The sequence below is a fragment of the Crocodylus porosus genome, unplaced genomic scaffold (assembly GCF_001723895.1).
Source record: "Crocodylus porosus isolate Cpor-Errol unplaced genomic scaffold, CroPor_comp1, whole genome shotgun sequence".
Classification (NCBI taxonomy): Eukaryota; Metazoa; Chordata; order Crocodylia; family Crocodylidae; genus Crocodylus; species Crocodylus porosus.
Genome location: NW_017728914.1, coordinates 20,407,317 through 20,428,921, shown reverse-complemented (window position 1 = coordinate 20,428,921; position 21,605 = coordinate 20,407,317). Strand labels below are relative to the sequence as shown.

Here is a 21,605-nt window from a genome sequence, read left to right as displayed (position 1 = left end):
CTGAAGCTTCATTTCTAGAGAAACCAAATACCTCTTTTTTTTTTTTTTTTTTTTTTTTGGTACTGTAATCCTGTAAATACATCTTAAACAGTTCCCACTTCCTAAGCACTGACGTGAGAGCACCAGATGAGTGCTTTTTTGAGTTGCCAAGGGTTGTATGTTTGCTGATTTTTATTTATGATGTGAAATAATATATTTCTTCTTATGAAGACATAGTTTTGCTATACAATTACTACTTTTTATACAAACAGAATAAATTATGATATTTCTATTGAAATCTTCAAACTATTATTCTATGTATTTCTTTGCCCTATGCTGAAACCTTTTCTAGGATGTCTCCCAGAGGAGGCTACAGGCTACCACACAGTAGAAAAATCCTGGGTTCTCTTCCTGCTGTTCAACTCTGACCTCAGGCAAGTCATTCAACCTCCTCATCTCAACACAGCTGGAAAAATGGTTGTGAAAAGTTTATGCTAGCTAGATTCTGCTTTTGAGCTAAACTATGGACTAATACAAACACAAGGCCTGTGGTTCAGTTATTGGTGTAAGACCTAGACTTTATCACTGCTTCGTTAGGGCAATTTAAGTCCGATTCTCAGCTACATAACTTGATGTTGGTCCTATTGATTTCCACATAACTATACCTGTTTACACCAGCTGAGAATTTGACACCTGGCTACCTTACCGTGAACAAAAATAGGTCTCTTCTGACCAGGGCTTCTTTACTTAGCCTTGAAGATGTTAAGAATAAGTCTAAAAATTGGCCTGCTGCTGACAGTGTCCCATGTTCATAATACATGCCTCTAGCAGGCTGGTAATTTTTAAATTATTTTCATTCCCTGAGTGTTCCTATTTGCTGCTCAACATTATCTCTGGTACCCCAGATAAGATGCCATATTCACAACACATTGTAAACAAATCTTGGCATGTCAACATCAGTACAAAGAAACTGCACCGTGTTGAAAGCAGACATCTTATTTCTCACGTGGCACCAAATTCTTTTTGCTCCAGGTTTTGAAAAAAATGTTGACTTTGACTCATCTCCATCAACCCAACGGAAAAATGGGGTTGAGAAAAGGTAAGGACCTCGCTATATTTTACTTCAAAGCTAAGCTTTGCATGAATATTCAGAATTTACAGTGAGGTAACTAAGATCACAGTGTATTCTACTTTTATGTATAGTGTAACAAAGAAAAGGAGGAGCTAATCAAAATGTCTGCCTCCCCCTCAAGGTAAAATGTGACTATAATAGACAATGAAGTGGTATGAGGTCAGCTAGCACCTACTGGGTGGTGTTGGAAATGTTCTGACAACAATTATTGTTTTACTATCCATGTGCCAGCTGAAGCTGTTGGCAGAGGGTGGGTACAACCATGACCTCACCTCCATCCCTCCATATGTGGTGTTATTAATATTGCTTACAATGCTAGTCTTGTGTTGTAGAGAATGCCACAGCTACAAATGTGACTTACCCACCTGGAAGGGCATAGGCAAGGCAGGCTCTGTGTTAAAATTCAGCGTATCAAATCCTACTCTTGGATAACTGTACGGTCCTAGAGGCACAGGAGAGTAGGGTTTCACCCTGAATGTCCATCTGAAGTGAATTAACTTATCTATAAAGAAGGCTCTAGAGCCCAGCATTTAAAAATGTGCTTTTGTGAAGTACAGGCTGCTGTTTATCCCACAACCACTGCCAAGCCAGACCCTATGCAGGGTATTGCTGTGTAGAGTCCTGTGAGACCCATGAAGTGTTAATGGCGGTGTTAAAAATCTAGTGCTGCTCCCCTGGGAGAAGGTGTCCTTGAACGTTCACATGATGCACTGCTGTGCCTGAAGCTCAGGTGAAACAGCTGTGTTATCAGTATCCTACGCAGGCATTCAGCAAGCCACAACCTGATCCCAAGGGACACAAATAGAATAGCAAAAGGAAAGTTAAAATCCCTGCTCACCAAGAACTGAAGAGCCCCTTCCTCTCCTAAAATACATTGCATAGGTGAGACTCGACTGATATCAAATAATCGTCCCCCACTCTGCAAAACCTAGAGGGCTCCCAGCCCCCTTTCCTTTTTGCACAGACATTCTCTTGGCAGGTATTGTTGTTCCGTGGATTTATGCCCAGTGGTGTGTTTCCTATAATATGAGTAAAGCTATTTCTGAATATGTGAGTCTCTTTATACCTGCAGAGCAAAGCTTGTTGTGTGGAAAAATACAACCTTGGCAGCCCTAGTCATGGAACTAATGATAATAATAATAATAAAAAAATCTGCCTGTTGATCACAATTCAAACAGAATTTTGCTTCCTGTCATCTGGGAAGGCTTGTTTATGTGTTACTTAAAACAATGAAACGCAGTACCTGAGAGGCAACCCATTTTTATAAACTTAAACAGGTTCTTGACAGAGGGGCACAAATAGAGAGCTGCTTTGACAAAAATCACTTTCCTAAAAACAAGCCAATTTCAGTTAGTTCAAACTCCCTCTGCAAGGTGCAAACATAATTCTGTGCTTGTAATCTCCTTTGGCACCCCTGGCCCAAGTAAAGCTGGGATCCCAGTGTGCTACGTGGTCTACAGCTACAGCCAGAGCATAGCTGTGTGGCTGTGCATGCTGAGCAGGGGCAGTGAATGGGGTGCCAGCCAGGCCAGCAGCATGGGGGATTGCTACTTCTGCATTTTGCTCCACTCCCTCCCACCCCCAATAGTTATGGTCCTGGGTACAGAGAAGTATACAGGCCTACCATGAAGAGTCTAGAGTCCAAAAGAAGGGGAAAAGAGAGGGATGACTTGCAGACAGAATGGAAAGTGCTAGCAGCTGTTATTTTAGCACCACAATTTGGGGGGAGAGGGAGGAGGATGTAGTGGGATTTACTTGAGAGAAGCTTTGTTAAAAAGAAAGACAAGGAATGGCGGAAACCTCCAGGGCACGTGCAAAGATGAGGGGAGGCGGTTTGAAGAGCAGGCATGGATGGAAGCTGAGCTGCAGAGGTGGTGAGACAGAGGATATCGAGGCTTGGGGCAAACACAGGGCAGAGAAAGACAGTCTTACGCATATAATTCGCAATGTTATTTTCAGGGGGCTAACATGGCTAACTACATTTCTCTGTCTTCTGGGGAGGAAGCCTAGGTGATTTAAATATCTGTTTACTCCAGATGATCAGGCTTGTCTTTTCCCTTCTGCTCTCTGGTATATGTTCTTTAGGGTTTTCATTGGCATTTGCTCAGGACACCCAATACGCTCTTTCTGTAGCTTTGACAGCCACCTTCCACTGACCTTCACAGTCTGTGCTACACTCTGAGGTGGTTTAGGGCCATGTACCAGGCCTTTACCTCTATAGTGAGGAAGGCATAAAACTGAACCGTGTGCCTTTAAGATTATATAAAGTTGTAATTACACAGTTGCCTATGTCCCCATGGAAACCACTAGGAGTTTCCCTTTTGTGAGGATGGCAGTAACATCACTTCCTGTTGCTGGCAAACTAATTTGTCAGTGATAAAAGGCATGTTTAGTGTTCGCAGGAGCTGGCTCCTGGCTTTGTTGGTTGCCAAGCAGGGAAGCACACTCACCTACCCCAAAACCAAACAATAGCTATTGTCTGTACTTCAGAGGGGGCCTCACTAAGATGTAAGGAAATGTATGCAGGACCTGGAATGTAATAATGGAAGGATGGTGCTCAAATGTATATGTAAGTAGAGGCTATATATAACACAGCACATACATTCAACACAATAAGAACACAGCACACCACCAACAGCATGACAGAAAGCACACAATTTCACAACCAACGGGCACCTAGCATGTAATGCCTACACTCAGTTGCACACGTTGCAAAAAAACTGCATATACGCACAAAAACATATAAAACAGTGCGCAAACAACATACGCAATGTACCTAACTGTCATGTGATAAATACTTGCAGAGCCCTGGATTAGATGCATGTGGGGTAATTCCTCTGTCACAAAGCTCCTGCCTGCCTTTTGCAATCAGCACTTTTGAAAGTCACTGAGTGAATTAGTTCAGGGACTATCCTACTAAGCTGTCCTTGGGACAAGCCCAGCAGAAGCCATCAAGTTGTTATGCCATCAGGTAATTGCTGGAGAGGGAAATTACATAATGATCACACATCAGGCAAATCTAGTTCTTTTGGTTACCACCTGTCTTATCCTCTGTTTGTCTTCAGGAGTGGGGCAGGTCTTTTCTGTAGGTGCCTGAGTTTGTGAATCATTTTATATTGAGTTTAAAAAACCGTCCAAGCTAAGCCAGTTTGGCTGGTTCTTTGTGCGCCGTCCTCTGAGAATGATGTAATCTGCTAGGCTGTGTTCTAGCATGTTAAAAGCTGATGTGGCTGTGGCCACATTTACACCTAGTTTAAAACACATTTCCTTACCATTCCATCAAGCTTGTGACAACTCTCATGATGGATCAGTTGATTACAAGATAGCTGTCCTCAACATGGTTAAAACATGGCTTGATGTTATGGTGTAGTTGGAACTAAACCAATATTTTTGTGTTTTTAGACTCTGCTAAGATCTATACAGCTATAGCAACAGTAAGCTATATAGTAAGCTATAGCTAACCTTCTAGGTTAGGAATATGGTTAAAATACAGTTTAGTCCCATCTATCCTGCAAGATCAATCTGGCTTTTCACTTTATTGTGGGGTAACTAGACACCCTCAACATGACATAGAGGTATAACAAGCTTATGCACCCTGGATGGCAGTGGTGGTAGCTGGGCAAGCAATAAGGACAGTCACCATTCTTGGGCCCCTCCCATTTATCTTGGTGTCCTCCTTGCTCACACCTAGTTACATTTCTGACAAAACAGTTATTGCAGTGTTGATGAATCAGTGACTGAGGTTGGGCCTCAGGACACTGTAGAGATGCAGAGCTGTTGGCAAAGTCAGCCTGGTAGCTGGACCAGGTGGTTCTTGTTAATTAAAATTTGGAGCATGAAAGGCTGAAAGACTGAGACGCAAGAACAGGATCGAGGACATTCAGTCCAAAGGGAAAAAGTCCTAAAGACCTGGCAATTCATGGGGGACCTCAGGCCAGAGGCACATAAGCCAAAACCTCAGCTGTTACCAATTGACACTGCTGGTAGGAGTTCAGTAGATGCTAGGTTATACCACCTGAGGCTCAATATGGAGTGCAACTCCATTCCAGACCTTTGTTTTATAAAATTAAGGACACGGTGGAAGAAAGGGTGAGATTTGGGACAATACTCATTTACATGTCAAGAAACAACAGAGAGTGTCTGCCTGGAGTCCCAGAGTATGCAGGACAACAGAGGTTAAAGGAGGGGTAGGCAACCCCCAGCACAGGTGTCAAAGCATGGCACGCAAAAGCATTTTGCTTGGCATGCATGCCTCGGGGTGGGTGGTGGGAAAGGGTCCAGGGCTGTGCTGCCATAATAAGATCAGGCCCCTTGTGGCTCCCCCGCCATCTGATCCTGGTATTCCAACATTTTCCAAGTCCAGGTTGTGGGTGTTTTTAGCACTCTGTCCAAAAATGATACTAACCCCTGGGTTAAAGATGGTTTTCTTTGTGGAGTAAAGTCCATCTTAGAAGCACAGGAATACAGACCTTTGTTCAATGGGTAGTTTTGGGGCCAAGGCCCATAGGTAGGCCCTAAACTAACAGCTTTAGTGCTTGCACTGTGAAGGTGCCTTCCTCATAAAACTATTTACTAAAAACAAAACTAAGGAGTCTTTGCTTTCTTTCATCTTTAGGAAAAAAGGAAGCCTGCCCTGTTGCCTCCAAGGATGAACCTGTTCTGTGGGTCAGGATCCATTCCAAGAGCTGCCCAGTTGTCAAGTGTGACATGACAGGATAGAGATGAAGATATTCACAGGAGGTTAGTGAGACTCTTGCTCCTTCTGTGTCTGTGCCTCATTTTGGGTGATCCCTAGACCAGGCTTACACACTTTCCCAGACATTGTCTGTTGCATGAGTGAGGGACTGAGGTTAGTCTGAGATCCCCATGAAGCTTGCTGAATTAGCTCCCTATGAAATGGGGAGTTTCCTGAATGGCTCTCTCAAGCTTTTAGATTTGCATGCATTTCCTGCTAGACAGAGAACTGAGTAGTACTGGGTTTTCCCTCTCTTGACACTGCTCACATTTGGATGAGTGGGTGAGATGAGACATGTGTTGCAGCCCACAGGTAAGTTCCAGCTCCTGCTAATGGCAGACAAGGTTCTTTGGGTAAATCTAGTATATTTTATTAGACCAACTCATTTGTCCTGTATAGACAGTTCTGTGGGAATCCAGAGTCTCAAGGAAGTAGGATGTATCCCAGGATAAAATAAAGAGATCTTCAAGGAACCAGTATAGTCATAGAGAGTACGAGTGTAGGAAGGGGTTTTAGTAATCCACTAGGGAAATGAAGAGGATAATCTGGGAGTTCAGAAGGACTCTTGAGGGCTCTGATAGGGGATCTTAAGAAATCATTAAGGATGGAGTGCACTCCTACATGGCCTCATATTCTTCTCATTCCTGAATCATGGACCTTCCTCAACCAGCAAACACCAGGAGATGCCAGCCAGAGGCAGATAGGCTGGGTCATCACTTACTTCATGCTCTTCTTCTCTGCTACCTCTCCTAAAGCCCTGGTTTTAATCTAATCCCCTGTTTGCCATGCTGATCTGGACCTGTCTGCCCTGTGTGAGTGGCTAGCCCCACTAGCCAACTCCTTTCCAATATCATACGACCTGGACAATGCAGAGGCTGTTGGAGAGGCCATGCAGAAAGATTTTTTCCCCACAGGATGATTACATGTTGATGTGGTCCCTGTCATTTCTGTCATCTGACATCTAAAAACAGACATCTAAAAACATAGGTTCTATAACCACACAAAAAAAATGGTATCATTTTTTTCTAACCTGGTAAGAACTTAGTTAAATGTTATAGTATAGAAAGTGTACAATCTTCCCTGTAATCCTAAAGCTTTGGACTGTCCAGGATTTTGACCTTGTTCTAGAACCATAATTAGGTCCCATCTGTACTGTAATGTTTAGTTTAGTGGCTTTCAAACTTTTTAGACTCAAGGCACCCCTTCATAGACTTGAGGTAGCCCTCCATAAGTTCAAGGCACCCCTCAGAAAATGCCAGCTCTTAGTTTTCACTCTTTTTTTGACTGCAGAAAGATAGTAGAAAAAAATTTCTGTTTCAAAAAACTCAGGAAGACCACAACAGGTCAGAATGTTTTTAACATGGTAGAGTCCTATGTGAAAACTCAGGATTTATCTTGTGAATTATGTTTGTACACCTAACAAAACACTGTGGCACTGCCCTTGAAAGACTCTCAAGACACCCAGGCTGCCGTGGCACCCTGGTTGAGAATCACTAGTTTAGTTGTTATGTAACGAGATGTTTGTTCATTTTTGGCAATCAAGCTGTCTGTAAATGTGTATGCATCAGGCTTTTTCAGGACTTCTGCTTTTCCTAAGTTGTAGCAAGAAGATTTTTTTCTAGGTACTTGCCAAAATGCATTTCTTCCTCAGTTTGCTTTTAAGGCTTGTCACAGAGTCAGTACTTGACAACTGGGTTGCAACACTAGAAGTGCCTGGTTTGATTCTGGGTTTTATATGGGTTTGCTGAGCATCTGCAAACATCTAGTAAATGTTTTTTGTCCTGATAGTATGTATTGTAGCTCTGTAGTACTTGCACATTAGTACTTTCTTCTTTCCTTTGTCTTCTTCCACAGCAAAATCCTGATAATCATTGACATAGTTGTCTGGGGCTTTGCACTATGGAGCTCTTTAACAAATTATGTCCATAGTTTGTAATAAAGTCTGGTTTAAAAACCCACACACATGTATAATTCTCCTTGTATATAGCACATGGAATAGAAATCCAGAATTTAAAGTACCTAGTATGAATTAATGTTAGATACAAGCCAATATAAACAAATTATAGTCATAAGAGGGTGAAGTCAATACAAACTGAATAACAATTTTTGTTTTTTTTCCTGATAGTTATTGATAAACTCCATTTTTTAAATCCAGGGTGTTTTGTTGTTGTTGAATTGTTTCAACTTGAAAATCAGAAGTGCTGTTGTGTTGTAATATAGTTGACTGCAGACATGGTCTATGTCCACATACACAGAGTCCCTATCTCGCTCAGAGTTTCAATGTTAGTGGGTCCTGGTCAAGTTTTTTTTTCTGTGTAAATGGCATTACTCAACTGTGTCCTTATAATGGACTTAGCCAGTTCTCTATCTCCTGAGTCTCTGTTTGAGAAGATATCTCAAAGTGTTTTTTACAGCAAGAGGAGGCAACACATATAAGAGTATCCATGGGCTGCAGCAGCAGCACAGGCCAGGAGAAGTGTTGGGGTCTTCCCAAAAGGCTCATTAGAAACCTCAGTATGTATAGACAGGCCAGCATAGTTGTGCCTGGTAAAAAGCTACAGCATGGTCAACCTAAAGCTATGTTTCCTGCTGTAATCTGCTCAGAATCCCAGTTACATAAACATAGTTCTCAGACATTTTTATTGTCCCCAGGAGCCTCTGAAAAACCCAGCTGTGTAGCATATTGTATAGCATATCAAATACTAGTTTCCACCCCTTCCTATGGATCAGGAGTGGCCTGGGGTGAGGGAGGAAGCAGTCTCCAAGAATAAAACCTGCTTTCAGTCTTGGTCTCCTGCTGTTTTCTCTCTTTGGATAGATTCCTCCCTCTGAGAGTCAGTGGACACCTCTGCACAGAGTTAATCCCAACTTTCAGCACTTCCTCTTTCTTCTTAATTTTTTGAAACTTGTACATGGAAGCCAAAAAAAGATGGTCTTTCATAACCTCCCTTCATTCCTCCGTTTACAGCTTCCCCTTCCAAACTCCAGGGATGGTTGACGTCAGGGGCCTACATTAGGGTGTGTTGTACTTTTATCTGGTGCTAATGCATTCCATAAGCTCTTGGAATGTGAAATTCAATGCGAGCTGGTTGGAGGAGGGAGGGGGAGAGGACTATGGAAGAGAAGGGAGAAGAGAAATAGGACATTAGCTGGGACGTAATCATGACACAGCTCAGTGGTCCCCACCTCTCCTCCATGTGCCAGCTGCCAATTGGTGCAACTGGAAGCACTTTGGTCATTTATGGCATTAACTTTGTGGCAAGCTTGCTCATTGGTAAGCCCATGTGTCTGTCCGCACAGATGGCAGAATGGCACATGGCACCCAGGGCTACATGCTGAACTATTTTTAATAGACCTGGGCTAGATCCCAAGTTTAGTTCATTCAGTTCCTGGCCCAAAATAATCTTCCTGGAGGATGTGGATATTTTTCATGTGAAACGCCTGGTTTTTGGTTTCACATCAGCTACAGAGATAATCCACCCAGATAAGGGCAGAGAAGAGGTACAAAAAGAGGAAAGAAGAGTTAACAGATTAGAAACATGGGAAGGTTGGTGTTCTCTGCTGTCATTAAATTGTCATTGCCAACTATACTCTCACTTCTCAGGAATTAATAAGCCCAGGTTTCATTTTACAGACTGGCACTTTCTGAGGGCACTGGAGGGATGTGCATTTGTTTGAAACAGAACATGAGAGCAAACATTTAACAAGGGCAAAACTATGATGAATAAGGAAGATAAATTCAGAGCTGCCATGTTGCCAGCTGGCATCCCCCTTTCTGCACCCACCTCTCACTCCAAACCAACCGACTCTCAAAAGCAGCAAAATGTTGTTTCCTTACCATGGCTTTGGGGAGATACTTAAAATTATGAATAAATGGTAGCTATGTATTTATTGTTTGCAGTTCAGGTAGTGTTGAGAGGCCCCAGGTGAGATGAGGGCTCCAGTGCAGTAGGTACAGAACATTCACAAAATAAGGTAGTTTTCTGATCTGCTTCTCCTCCCACAGGGGACAGGCCAGATTTCCAGGCAACTGTCCACTGAGGGCCCAACTGGTAAATGTAGCAACCTACACTGCAAGTATAAGTTACACGTGTGACTTGTACAGCAGTGAGACCCCCATTTTTTCTAGGCAGCTGTGGGTTTTGCCAATGGAACCAACATGCCTGCATTTGGGAGTGTGGCTCTGAAGTTTTTAGCATTTTCTCAGCACTGATGAAGAGGCTGCCACAGAGTCTTTAAATTAAATAATCTGAATACAGTATATTGTTTCTTAAAAGTGTCCAAGAATCCACTGTTCTTGTTTCTAAGTACTTAAATAACATTTTCAGGATAATATTTTTCAAATCTAATACAGGAGCCACTCAACACTTATAATATTGCTCATTAATGGTGCCTGAAGCACACACCCATAAGACCCTAAGACTGAGACATGTCCAGGTAGGAAAGGTCCCCCATGCCTAACCTAGCAAGGTTTTTCTCTAAGTTGAAAAACTTGTTGTGTCCAAAAGATCTGTCCTAAAACAAGACAGGTGGCAGGTTTTCCTGTGAGATGCTGTTTTGGAGAAGAGTGTGGTCTTTTGAGACTGGAAGAAAATTTTCCACTTAGTAATTTCTGATCAGGCCTGCTTTAATACTGCCTGCTTTAATACCGCCTGCCTCCCTTCCAACTAACAACTAATTGCAACACTTCCCTTCCAGCTAACACCAAACCACACAAGAAAGGAGTGAATAATAGAATTAGAAAGGGAATTTGCTCTGTTTGTAGGAGACCATCAAACTCAGTTTGCCAGTCTCGAGCTAGCTGACTTTTCCTTGTTGCTAATGGCAGCAGCTGTAAAGACACACAGATTTTTAAGGCCAGAAGACACTATTTTGATTATCCAGTCTGACATCTTGCATAATACAAACCATACTTCTGACTGAATGAGAGCAGGCTTTTTAGAAAGGCATCCAGGGTAAATTATAGAAGGTGGGAGAGAGACAGTATCATTATTTTTTTGTAGAACGTAGGAAGTAGCTGTAGAAAGAAGCATGATCTAATGGAGAGAAGATGGCTGGGAGTTAAGACCTCTGGATTTTTCTAATAATTGTGTTTTACTTTTGTAAATCATTTCCCTCTCCATGCCTCTCAGCTTATTTCTCTATAGAATGAAAATAATACTGCCACTATGCCCATGTTCTGAGGGTTAATTAGTTCATGAGCATAAGATTACTTTGAGACACTTCTGTAAAGAGCAATAGAAGGGTAAAATATTGTTGCCCTTGGTAAAAAGCAGAGTATGCTGCACTGGCAGAGCACAAATCCACCAGTTCATGTCTAATGGAATATGCAATACATTTTCAAGGTGGATTTTTTTAAAGAACTCGCCACTGACTTGAATTTGTTCCCATTGAAGTCAATGAGAGTTTTGCCATTTCCTTCAGTGGCAACTACTCGATCAATAATCAAAAACAATCAATCATGCTTTTGAAAATCCAATCCATAAAGTTTTCCTGAAACCAGTGCTGGAACCCATTAGGGAAATAACTGCAAGGGGTGGGAAAATTCTGTGGTGGCTTGTTTCCAGACTTAATGATCTGATGATAACAATAAATTATTATTATCATTTGTGTTCAACTTGCAATCTATATATAAGGCTAAGGACATCCAATGGTTGTCAAAAATTGGGGGAGAAGAGAGAAACAGGCGCGAAGGAGGTGATTAGCTATCAAGTTTTTGTAGGATTCCTAACAAAGGTATGTGAAGAAGGATGGAGCAAGTAGGCTTGAAGCTGGGGTTTGTAAGATGAGACCAAAGCATGTTTGTGTTGTGAAGAGAAGGAGAGTGAGAGGTCTAAGAGAAGAGTAAGGGAAGGAATGAGAGTGGGTGCTACAGAGATTCAAGACATTCCACTGCACAGGAGGAGCAGGAGCAGAAGGAGGAGATGCTGTACATGAGCTTGGGCTGGAAGTTAGCAGGTGAACCTTGTGTTGGAAGGGAAGGGTGTAAAAGCCAATGGTGAAGGGAGGTGAAGAATGGAGAAAATCAACAATCACAATAATGGGAGAAGAGGAGCAGAGGGCCTAGGATAGACAAGAAGTCATCAGTGCTGATAGACTGGATGTCACAGAAGAGCCGAGTGGCAGGGTGCTGTGGTGGGCAGCTGATAGCTGCAGTTGCATGAGACCAGGTGATGGCTGGAGAAGGGGACTCAGCAAAGGAGATAGCAGAGCTTGGTGAAGCCATTCAAATGAATGTCCCTTTAGGAGAGCAAGAGAGTGGAATGCAGGACTACAGCTGGAATGAAGATATGAGTGTCCTATACTTAGCGATGTATAGACAATCTTTCCTTACAGTCCCAGTGATCTAGGGAAGTACTGCCTGCATTTCACATACGTGGAAACTGACTCCAGAGAGGTTATGACTTGCCCAAGTCCAAAGAGGAAGTCAAAGAAGGTTTAGAACATGGGGATTCCTTGATCCTAGGCTTATATTCAGCGTGGTACAATAGACCTTTAATAGGGAACTGATTGATTTCTGAATGGCAGGGAAGAGGCCATTGATCTCGGCTGCCAGGTTATTCTTGTTTCTCAGAAGCTCAGTAACATCAAGCTGTTGCTCAGGATCAAAGCCTGGGGCATGTTTGCAGGAAGCTGAAGATGGGTCAGTGGCTGAGGATGCAATTCCTGATCAGGGCACTTCTTTTGGACTGTTAAATCCCACTGAACTTGAGCTCCTTGTTGCATGTTTCCCCCAGCCCATATCTACCTACACTGGCAATGTGAAAGACTATATGGTTATTGAGGGTCAGTATGTTCCTGGAGAAATTGTACTTGCCTGCATATGTCTATGCTGCATCCATAGTCAATTAAGATAAATTAGCCTGTGTTGAACTCTATGCTGCTGTGCCAAAACTGGTGCTAGTATCCCAGCTAACCAATTTAAAACCTGTTTGGATACTGCTACATTATACTGCAGGGTAGACATACCCTTAGAGTTTCCGTCTTACAGGACCTTTTTCACAGGCACTGAGGTGCTTGTGCACACTCAGATGAGAATCAGTAAAACTGAGAGCCAGACTGACTCCCGAAGAGCCATTTCCCCTCTCATCCCCTCTTGCAGTGTTAATAAGCTAATCGTCTCTTTGCATCTGAGTTTCTGAATTCCATGCCAACTTCTGCCTATGCCCATGGCAGGGATAAAGTCCACCACTGCTGCTTTTTTAATTGACCTCATCTTTGTTTTCCCTCCTTCTGAAGGATCATATCACTCCCCTAAAAGGCTTTCTGGCCCTTAGATTCTATTAATCCTGATTCCCTACTGCCTTGTCACTTGTGCTGTGACACTGCAAGGTCAGCTGTAGACCCTAGCTGGCTGTACCATTGTGCCCACGTAAATGACTTCACCTGGAATGAGGGAGAGGAGAATCAGGCCCATTATGTAACTGCATTATCTATGGAGAGTTACTCCCATTCTGTGCCCCTCCTACCCCAAAGTTGCCAGTGCCCTGTAGTCCATAGAATCTCTCTCCTCCAGACCTGCACCATCTTACATCTCCTGTGATGTATTGCAGGCTGGCCTGCAGCCCCCACTTGTAGTTTCAGTCCTCATTCTGCCCTCCCTCCCCTTTCCCCCCTACCCCCCACTCCACTTGAAGCCATGCTGGCTGATGACAGCTGTGCACACAACTTTGGGCCCCCTCCCAAAGACACTCCTGGTAGCGGGTGGATGGTTTGCATGTGAAATGCTTGGCTTAGTCCTTCCAGCCAGGGACGGGTGTGCAAGAAGAGCAACCTGGACAGCTCAGCCTGCTCTGCCTCCATAGCGCAGCCATTGCCAACTGTACAGTCACTTGTCAGGAATGATGGGGCCATGGTTCTGTTTACAGACATGCTCCACTGTTTGCCCTGTTGCCTGGTGGACACTGCGGTATGTTTATCCTCTTCCCAAGTCGTGTGAGCCGCTGCTACCTCTTGCTGTGCAGTCAAACAGGGCCCAGGACACAGGGGCCTCTCAGTAATGTCCAGAGCCTTGTGCTCTATAAAAAGCCTATTGCTGTCCTACCCACTAAGTTTGCTAACCAATTGGCACAAGCTTCTGCATGAGGGAGCGCCCACAGGATGCACTGCCAGTGCAGGAAGCAGGAGCAATGGAGAGACCGGAGAAGAGGGTGGCTGCCGTGAGGGAGTGCCCACAACACGGGTGGTTGTACTGGGGGCAATGGAGAGGGCAGCTGCACTGGAAGAGTCCCTACAGGGGCAAGAGACACAGCTGCAGTGCACTGACTTCCAGCTCTTTGGATTACTTGTGTTTGTAGATCTGTTAAGAAAAGCAGCTTATGAGGGTCTTACCATGACTCATTCCAGGCACCCAGCGGTAGTTTTCTCTCTAGACATTATTCGCCTATGAAACCATTGTCTGTTTAGTTTGTCATCTATGATGTTTTTGGTGGGCTCACAGCTGTGGGCACAGAGCACCATTCCTTCTGCCCAGTGGTGCTACAAGTGCACAGTGGCACCTGGACTTGTTCTTTGGGGCAGGAACCCCTGTTGTTTGTTCAGTGTCTGAACAAGTGGGGCCCTGTCTGGTCTGGCTTCCACTATCATGCTTGAAATGAGAACAGTGCAGAACTGTGCACTGGGCTCCTCCCCTAATGGGTAAAATATGGCCTTCATAGAGAAGAATGAAAGACTGTGATTTACAGAGTAACTGGGGTGAATTGGCAGAAGCTGGATTCAGCTGTCAAATAAAGGGACAGGAGCTGTTTACCTAGGGCAGGGGTTTTCAACCTTTTTTAAGGAGTGTACTCCTTCTAGGTATACTTCTGGTGGAGTGGGGGTAAGGGGGTGAAGAATGCTTGCACACAGCAGCTCAGGGTGGTGGATGGCGATGGCTGCATGCAAGCTCCAGCCCCCTTTGTCTGGGCGGTGCCTGTGCAGCCCCCAGAGGGGCGCCACTGCCCTCAGTCCCCTCCCCCCACGCCCTGCTCCTGGGAAGTGGCAGTGCAGGGTGGTGGGTGGCAGTGCTCCGTCCCTGTATGCCCATGTGTACCCCCTAGCCTGTTTCAAAGTTCCCCCGGGGTACATGTATTCCTGGTTGACAACCCCTGACCTAGGGCCTTGCCTACACTAGAAAGGGTTTGCTATGCCACTGTAGCAGGTGATATTGGTCTTCAGTGGTTGATCATGCAAACCCATTAGTTTTGTGAGTTTCCTTATACCACCAGATGTCCAAGCAAAAGGAAAAGACCCTCCACTGACAAGGCCTGCAGGATTTATATCCCAGTGCAATTGCCTGTCCTGAGAACCAGCTTGTCCTCGTTGCCGCTTGGACTGCGAGAGCAGCTGGGCTTGGGAGCTAATCGCTTTAGCTGGTAATCAGCCTAGATTGGGCAACCTGTTGCCATTGTTCCATTCATTTCCCTCATCTCCTGCTTCTGAAAGGAGGAATTGTTTATGTGGGGTCAAGAAAACAGGATCTAGCGCAAAGGAGGGTGGGAACCAAAAGGGCAGCGCGCGCTTTCCTGCCTGTGCTCCTTGCAGGGAGCTGGTGACGTTAATATCTCAGGAAGGAACACAGAGTTCCTGAAGGGAGCTGGAGACATTCCATTCATAACTGAGCAAGGATCTGGCACGTCACCCCTCTCCTCCCCCCTTGCCCCCCCATCCATCACATGAGCCAGTCTCCAGGAGAGTCCCTCAGGGAGCTCCGGCTATTATTGAAACCCATTTCCATGGCAGATTTCCAGATGTACATTTCTTTTCACATGAGATGGGGAAGCAAACTCCTCCCAAAAGCATTCGTCTGATGACCTCTTGCACTTGCTGTACTTTTCCAGTGTGTTTGGGCCCCAGCCTCTCCGGGTATTCTAAGTGCATAGGACAGCAAAGAGGCATGCTGGTATCATCAAGACTTATCTTCACCCTTCAAGTCATAGGAAAGCAGAAAAATGGATGTCGTGGGTTCATTGACCTAAAATGCAGATACAGTCCATGTTCCCCAGATACAGAAGGCAGGTGCACCAATCCCACTGGGCAGGTGTACCTCTTGCATTTCTTATTTGTGGATTAAAGAGTTAGTGTCCAAGGAGTGATTTGAAAATATAAGCTGTTATATAAAAGGATTATCATCTGCCTTCTGGAAGCAATCAGCTCTCTGTTATACTTCTTAGAACAGACCGCACGAGGATGTTCATCATTTTTCTGTTATAATATTCCTGTTGTTATTTTAAAGCCGCAATGAAAGGTGCAGGCGGGTGAATGCCTCTTTCCAGATCTCCTTTTTGAGTCCCAAAGTGGCCTCAGGAAGTGGCAGGTTGAACCCTGCAGTACATCCTAAAAGTGCAAGAAAGCACTGCAGAATATTAGAGCAATCTATGTGTGCATACTACAGATTGATGCAGCTCCCAGCTGTCTGCAAGTTCTACCCCAGTTCCCAGGTCCTTTAGAAATATAGTGCTCGAGGCTGAAACTGAAAGTTCGGAGAGAATTAGTCACTCCTGGTACCCTAGTAACGTTGGCAAAAACCAGCCACAAACACAACAGAGCTGAGCGTTTGTGCAATCCCAGCAAGACTTTGGTCAGCAGCAGCAGCCCCTACATTTCTCCTTATAAAGAAGGAGCTGGCAAAAGGGGGTGGTAAAAGAACAATGCTCTTAATTCAGTGGCAGTGTGAAGTGAGCCCTTGAAAAACCTTCCTGCCCCCATGCCTTAGTCTCTGTATCTCAGGAAGCTGGTCCTGGGCTGGCTCACCAGGAGCAGGGCAATATGCAGAGATTTACTAATAATCCTGACATTAATGATTCCTCCCACTAGGTCATGCCTTCCATTTCTGTGGAGCCTCCACTCCCAAGGAAGAAGATGGAAAAGACTGAAGCTTTTACCACACAGGCCTGAGTGTTGCATGCTTCTGCTACAGAGGAGGTCCATGAGATTTCGTTACAATGTGGGCCAGCCCTTTTTATTTATCACTGGCTTCTTAAGACCAAAGGCTGGACTCCTTCACAGTCCTGTACACCTTCCATCTGTGGATCTCAGCACATGCTATATTCCTCAGTTGGTTCTCCAGGCCTCCTGTGAGAGGCCATAATTGCTGTTTCTGTTTGGAAGAGGAAGAAGCCAAGACCTAACCAAGGTTTTAGTTGATTTGCCCACAAAGAAATGAAAATGGGTGAAGCCTCAGTCTTCTGCTTTGTCTCTTAGAAAACGTTCTGAATCGGATCCAAGCATGGCCCTTTGGACCCCCACATATCTGACCCAACTGTTCTCCATGACATCAGGAACCCTCTGCAGTTTGAACCAGCTGCTGTGCTTTCTTCTGCTGGTTTTCTTGCGGTCCTGCTATCTGGGTGCTGGGAGAGGAATGAGAGAAGCTGGCTGCTCAGCCAAACAGGAACTCAGAGGAGAAGCTCTCTCTGGAATGCTGCGGCCCATGTTAACCAGTTCCAGATTTACACAGCTCACGTCACTGCCTGAAATGAGAAATGGGCCTTGCTTACCCATGGCAAAACATAGCAACGGCACGGCAGTGCTGGCTGCAGCACAAAAACCAGTTTGTCAGGCTGTCTCAGGCTTCACAGCGGAGTAGGAGGCAAGGTTTCTGGGAACTGGGAGTTGGCTTATGGTAATGCCACCTCCACTATGAGGTTGGGATGAAAGCCCCAAACTTTTCTTGGTCTGGAGGGTCACAGACATTGGTGAGCTGGTACCTGTCCATGGTACAGGGGGTGCACCATAGAGCCTAATGCAGTCTGCCTGGGGATAGGGAAGGCCAGGGATAGGGGCAGTGGATCCACCAGAGGCTCTGTCCTCTGGGACAGGGGGCAGGAACATTGTAGGGCAAGGCAAGGTCTCCAGTGCTGCTCCATCGTCCAGAACATGCTGCACCACACAGGCATGGCTCGTGAGCAGGGTGTTAGTCTCTGAACCTAGGATTTCTGGACATTCAAGGCATCTCCTGTGCCTTTTAGGGGCTTGGATGGGCCAAGGAGGGGCTACTTCTTGCTTAAACAAAAGGTCCTCCTTCAGCATTTTGGCCAGGGGATTCTTATGCTGTGTAAGCTGCTTGATTGGGCTTGAAGCAAATTCCAGAATCAAGTCCCTGTGAGCAGTGGGGGTGTGGCAATTCAGACCTGTATGTTACAGTGGTACCTAACTCCATAATAGGCCAAATTAAACTGGACCTTAATATCTGGGACTAAGGAAGGTCAGATGTGGATGGTCCAGGCCCATTTCCAAAGTGAGTACGGGCAGGTGACTTTTACTCTCACCCCTTCAACCACATGTAAAGTGGCACTCATCCAAGCCAGCCTCGAGATTCAGCTGTAGGTTGCCAAGGTTCTGCACATGAGTGAAGCTTACAGAGAGGCAAAGGACCCCTTACCCTATCCAGCCTGGCTTGATCTGTGTGACTAGCCACCCTCCAGAATGAGGATGAGTTACCAGTCCATCTCATGAAGCAGTCCTTCAGGACTTAGTACCTGTGAATCTGGGGAAGGAATTGGGACAACAAAGCAAGTGTTTACAGTTGTTTTGAGAGATGAAGGACTGAGAGGAGGAGGAGGGCATATCAGGAAATCCAAACCACCAGAATGCATCTTATCAGCTGCTTAGTCTGGAATTCTCTGCCTCCATCGGGGATATTGAGGGTATGCAACATAGTGCGCCATTCCAACCCACTGCGCAGTGTTGTACAGGGCAGGGAGAAGTTTTGAGAGATCCTGGACTGTGGATGCCCAGCCTCAGGAGCTGTGGTTGTCACCATCATGGCTTCAAATGTTATTATTAGCTATAGAAAGAGATATTGCTTTTAAAAAGCCACCCACATACATTGAGTCCATGGTCCAGAGAGGCCATGAAGTCCCATGGTGGTTAGGTGCTACAGGATACCTCGTTTCCTTTTATTGCCTCTAAACTGGCTGGCCATTTATAACTTTCACATCAATTCCTTGGTTTTTGTATTTGGGGATAGCATAAAAGGGTGGGATGGATTGGCTTTCATCTTCCTGCTCAGCTTACATAGCACTGTCACACTCCTTCTAGCGCTTCCTGTTTCCATCCTAAATAACCCAGGTTTGTCTCATCTATCATCACATGGCAACTTGAGCCCCATCCTATTAACTGCCTCTGTTGCCTTTTTTTCTAGGCTGCATTGGTCTCCTTTCTGCAAGTACCTTTAGTACCATTGGAGTGAAGTGTAATCCTGGGAGAATTTAGTTTCAGTTTTGTGATTGTTTTGTGTCAAAGTGCCTGCCCATCCAGGTGTCCCCGAGGTACCAGGAAACGGAGGTTCAAATTATTGTAGGACTTTTAATTCAGGGAAGAACCCCACCCCATGCACACACCAAAAACCTACAGCGGTATGTAGAGGCTGAAAGGGAGGGGTCTATGGGCACCTATAGACATGCCAGACGTCTGCTCTGGTGTGTGCTAATTAGCACATGCTGGACCAGACTCAATTAGTTAAGCTTACTGGAGAGTACTAATTAGCACACTCTACCAGTCTCTACAATCACTTGTATTCAGCATCTCTGTGCTTCAAAGTGGTGGTAGGGATGCTTTAACTAAATCTCATGGAACGAGCTTTAGTTAAAGCATCCCTGCCACTGTTTCAAAAAGTGGGATGCTGAATACACATGACGCTGCAGGTGCTTTAGTTCGAGCTGCTCTCAGAGCCACTCTAATTAACCCACCCCCACTCCAGAGCATGTGTAAAGATGCCTTATATTACTGCACACTGGCACAGGTGGATTTCCATGCAGATTGTCATGTGCAAGAGTAGAACAATGATCCTCACTTCGTGGGTGATGATGTATTATCATGGATAGGGCCCTGACCTAAAAGCCAGAAGATTTTGGTCTTATCTTTACAGTGCCTCCTACTCTTTCCCTCTTTAGATCGTAAGTTCTTTGAGGCTGGGCCTGTCTCTCACCACACATTTATCTAATGTCCAGCAAAATAGGCCCCGTTTAGGATGAAAGAGACAGGAGGCAGTATTAGCAAAAGTCTTCAACTGAAACAATGAATTAAGTTCCCCTTTTCATATACCAGTATAACAGGATCCCTCTCCATGATGCCCCTGGAGCCCCCTCAGCCCTTGCCAACTTCACTGTCTTTTGAGCAATCTTCCCTTCCCCTCACCTGCCACACCTTGATGTATTTATCTTTCAGAAAAGGGGAGGCTGCCCCAGGGCTTCCCAAGCTTGATCTCACATTCCCAAGCTCAGGTGTCTCCACTCTTCACTTTAAGGGTCAATTACACAGGCTCCATCCTCCCCAACACCCACGCCTATGCCTCACAGATGTCACATCTTAATCAAATCATAGCCACCCTATGGGGTACAGGTTCTTGGCTCTATCCATCCTTGCACCAGCCCCTCTCTGGGCTATGGGCACTCTGGCCCCCTTGGTCTCTGGCTGCAGCTTCAGTCCTTCCCCTTAGACTCTGGCCACAGTCCTACACCAGTTAAGACACATGAGGTCTCCAGCCTTGTCAGTCTTCAGCTATGGCCCTTCTTGGCCTTCAGCTCTTCCTAAACCCTGACCCCGCTCCTAGGCCTGTGAAGCCTATGGGCACCCTAGCCCTACCCGTTCTATCTTTGGATCCTTTGCTGTCTCTCTGGGCCCTCTCTCCCTGGGCCAGCTGAGAACCTCCTTACCTCCTCTTAGTCCCTTCCACAAACCACTAGAGTTGCTTACCCCAGCTCAGATGTTACTCAGGAACCCTGATGCCCAAAAGCTCCTTTCTCCACAGCTCTCAGGGCTAGCCTACCTTCCTAGCTCCAGCTCTGGAGGTATGTCTTGATAGCCCAGTCCCTGTAGGCCATGTGACTCCTAACTGCCCCCTGGCACACCTACAAGCTGCTTCTCAGGCAGCCTGCCTTCTCCTAAAGTAGCAGGAGTGCACAGCCTCCTGCTACAACCAGGCAGGGGAACAATGCACTGGTGGGAAATAAAGTCTTTACAAATCCATTTTGAGGAGAGATATGGTAACCCAGGAGTCCTGGCCAAGTCAGTCTTTCTCAATTATTTATAAATATTCCTATTATGTTTATGATTTTTATTACTTTATTATTGTTTGTATTGCCACAGCATCCAGGAATCCCAGACTCCAACTAGGAGCCTATTGTGCTGGGCACTGCACAAACACAAAATGGGTTCTGCTCTCCAAGGCTGCACATGAGCTGTTGTTACAGGTAACAGAACTGCTGTTTTATTTACCTGTGGCTAACTTGTAGCTTTATTAAGCCCTACCTGCAGCAGATGTTTTGCAAGACCAGTACATTTCTGCTCAGGCAAAAGCACTTTGGCAGGGATTGACAAGAGCCACTTCCACGTAGTGATCCCTGGTAGGGTGGCCATCATAGAGGACAGTCCGGTTGTCCTCTGTCCTCTGTTGATATGAAACTGGACACCTTTTATGTCCTCTGTTTTTCTCTTGAAAAGAAAAATAGAGGACATAAAGGCATCTGGTTTCATATCAATAGAGGACAAAGGACAGAGTAGCAAAAAACCAGAATGTCCTCTATGATGGCCACCCTAACCCTGGTAACATCACTGACAGCCAAGAGCTCCCAAATTGACAATAACACCAAAGTGCACAAAGATAAAGATATGAACACCATTTCTGTCATACAAAAGAACAAGAAGCACTTTGGCCACTGGCTGTTACCAATTCTAATATTCTCTTATGTCAGGGGCATCAAACTCACCTGACCAGATCCAAAACATGCAGGCTGGATCCAGATGTGGCAGTGGGGTGAGTGGCATCAGGGAGCTGTG

The 21,605-nt window shown here is 45.2% G+C and overlaps 1 long non-coding RNA gene across 2 annotated transcripts; it reads left to right on the top strand.

The window, feature by feature from the left end:
* Nucleotides 1–1,008: 1,008 nt before the first annotated feature.
* LOC109310010 lies at nucleotides 1,009–21,235 on the top strand. Of its 2 annotated transcripts, none has more exons than XR_002101113.1 (3): nucleotides 1,009–1,078; nucleotides 5,727–5,851; nucleotides 20,916–21,235. It is a non-coding gene; the product is annotated as an uncharacterized LOC109310010 (long non-coding RNA). The 2 variants fall into 2 exon arrangements; XR_002101112.1 differs by lacking the exon at nucleotides 20,916–21,235 and adding an exon at nucleotides 16,641–18,634.
* Nucleotides 21,236–21,605: the final 370 nt, after the last annotated feature.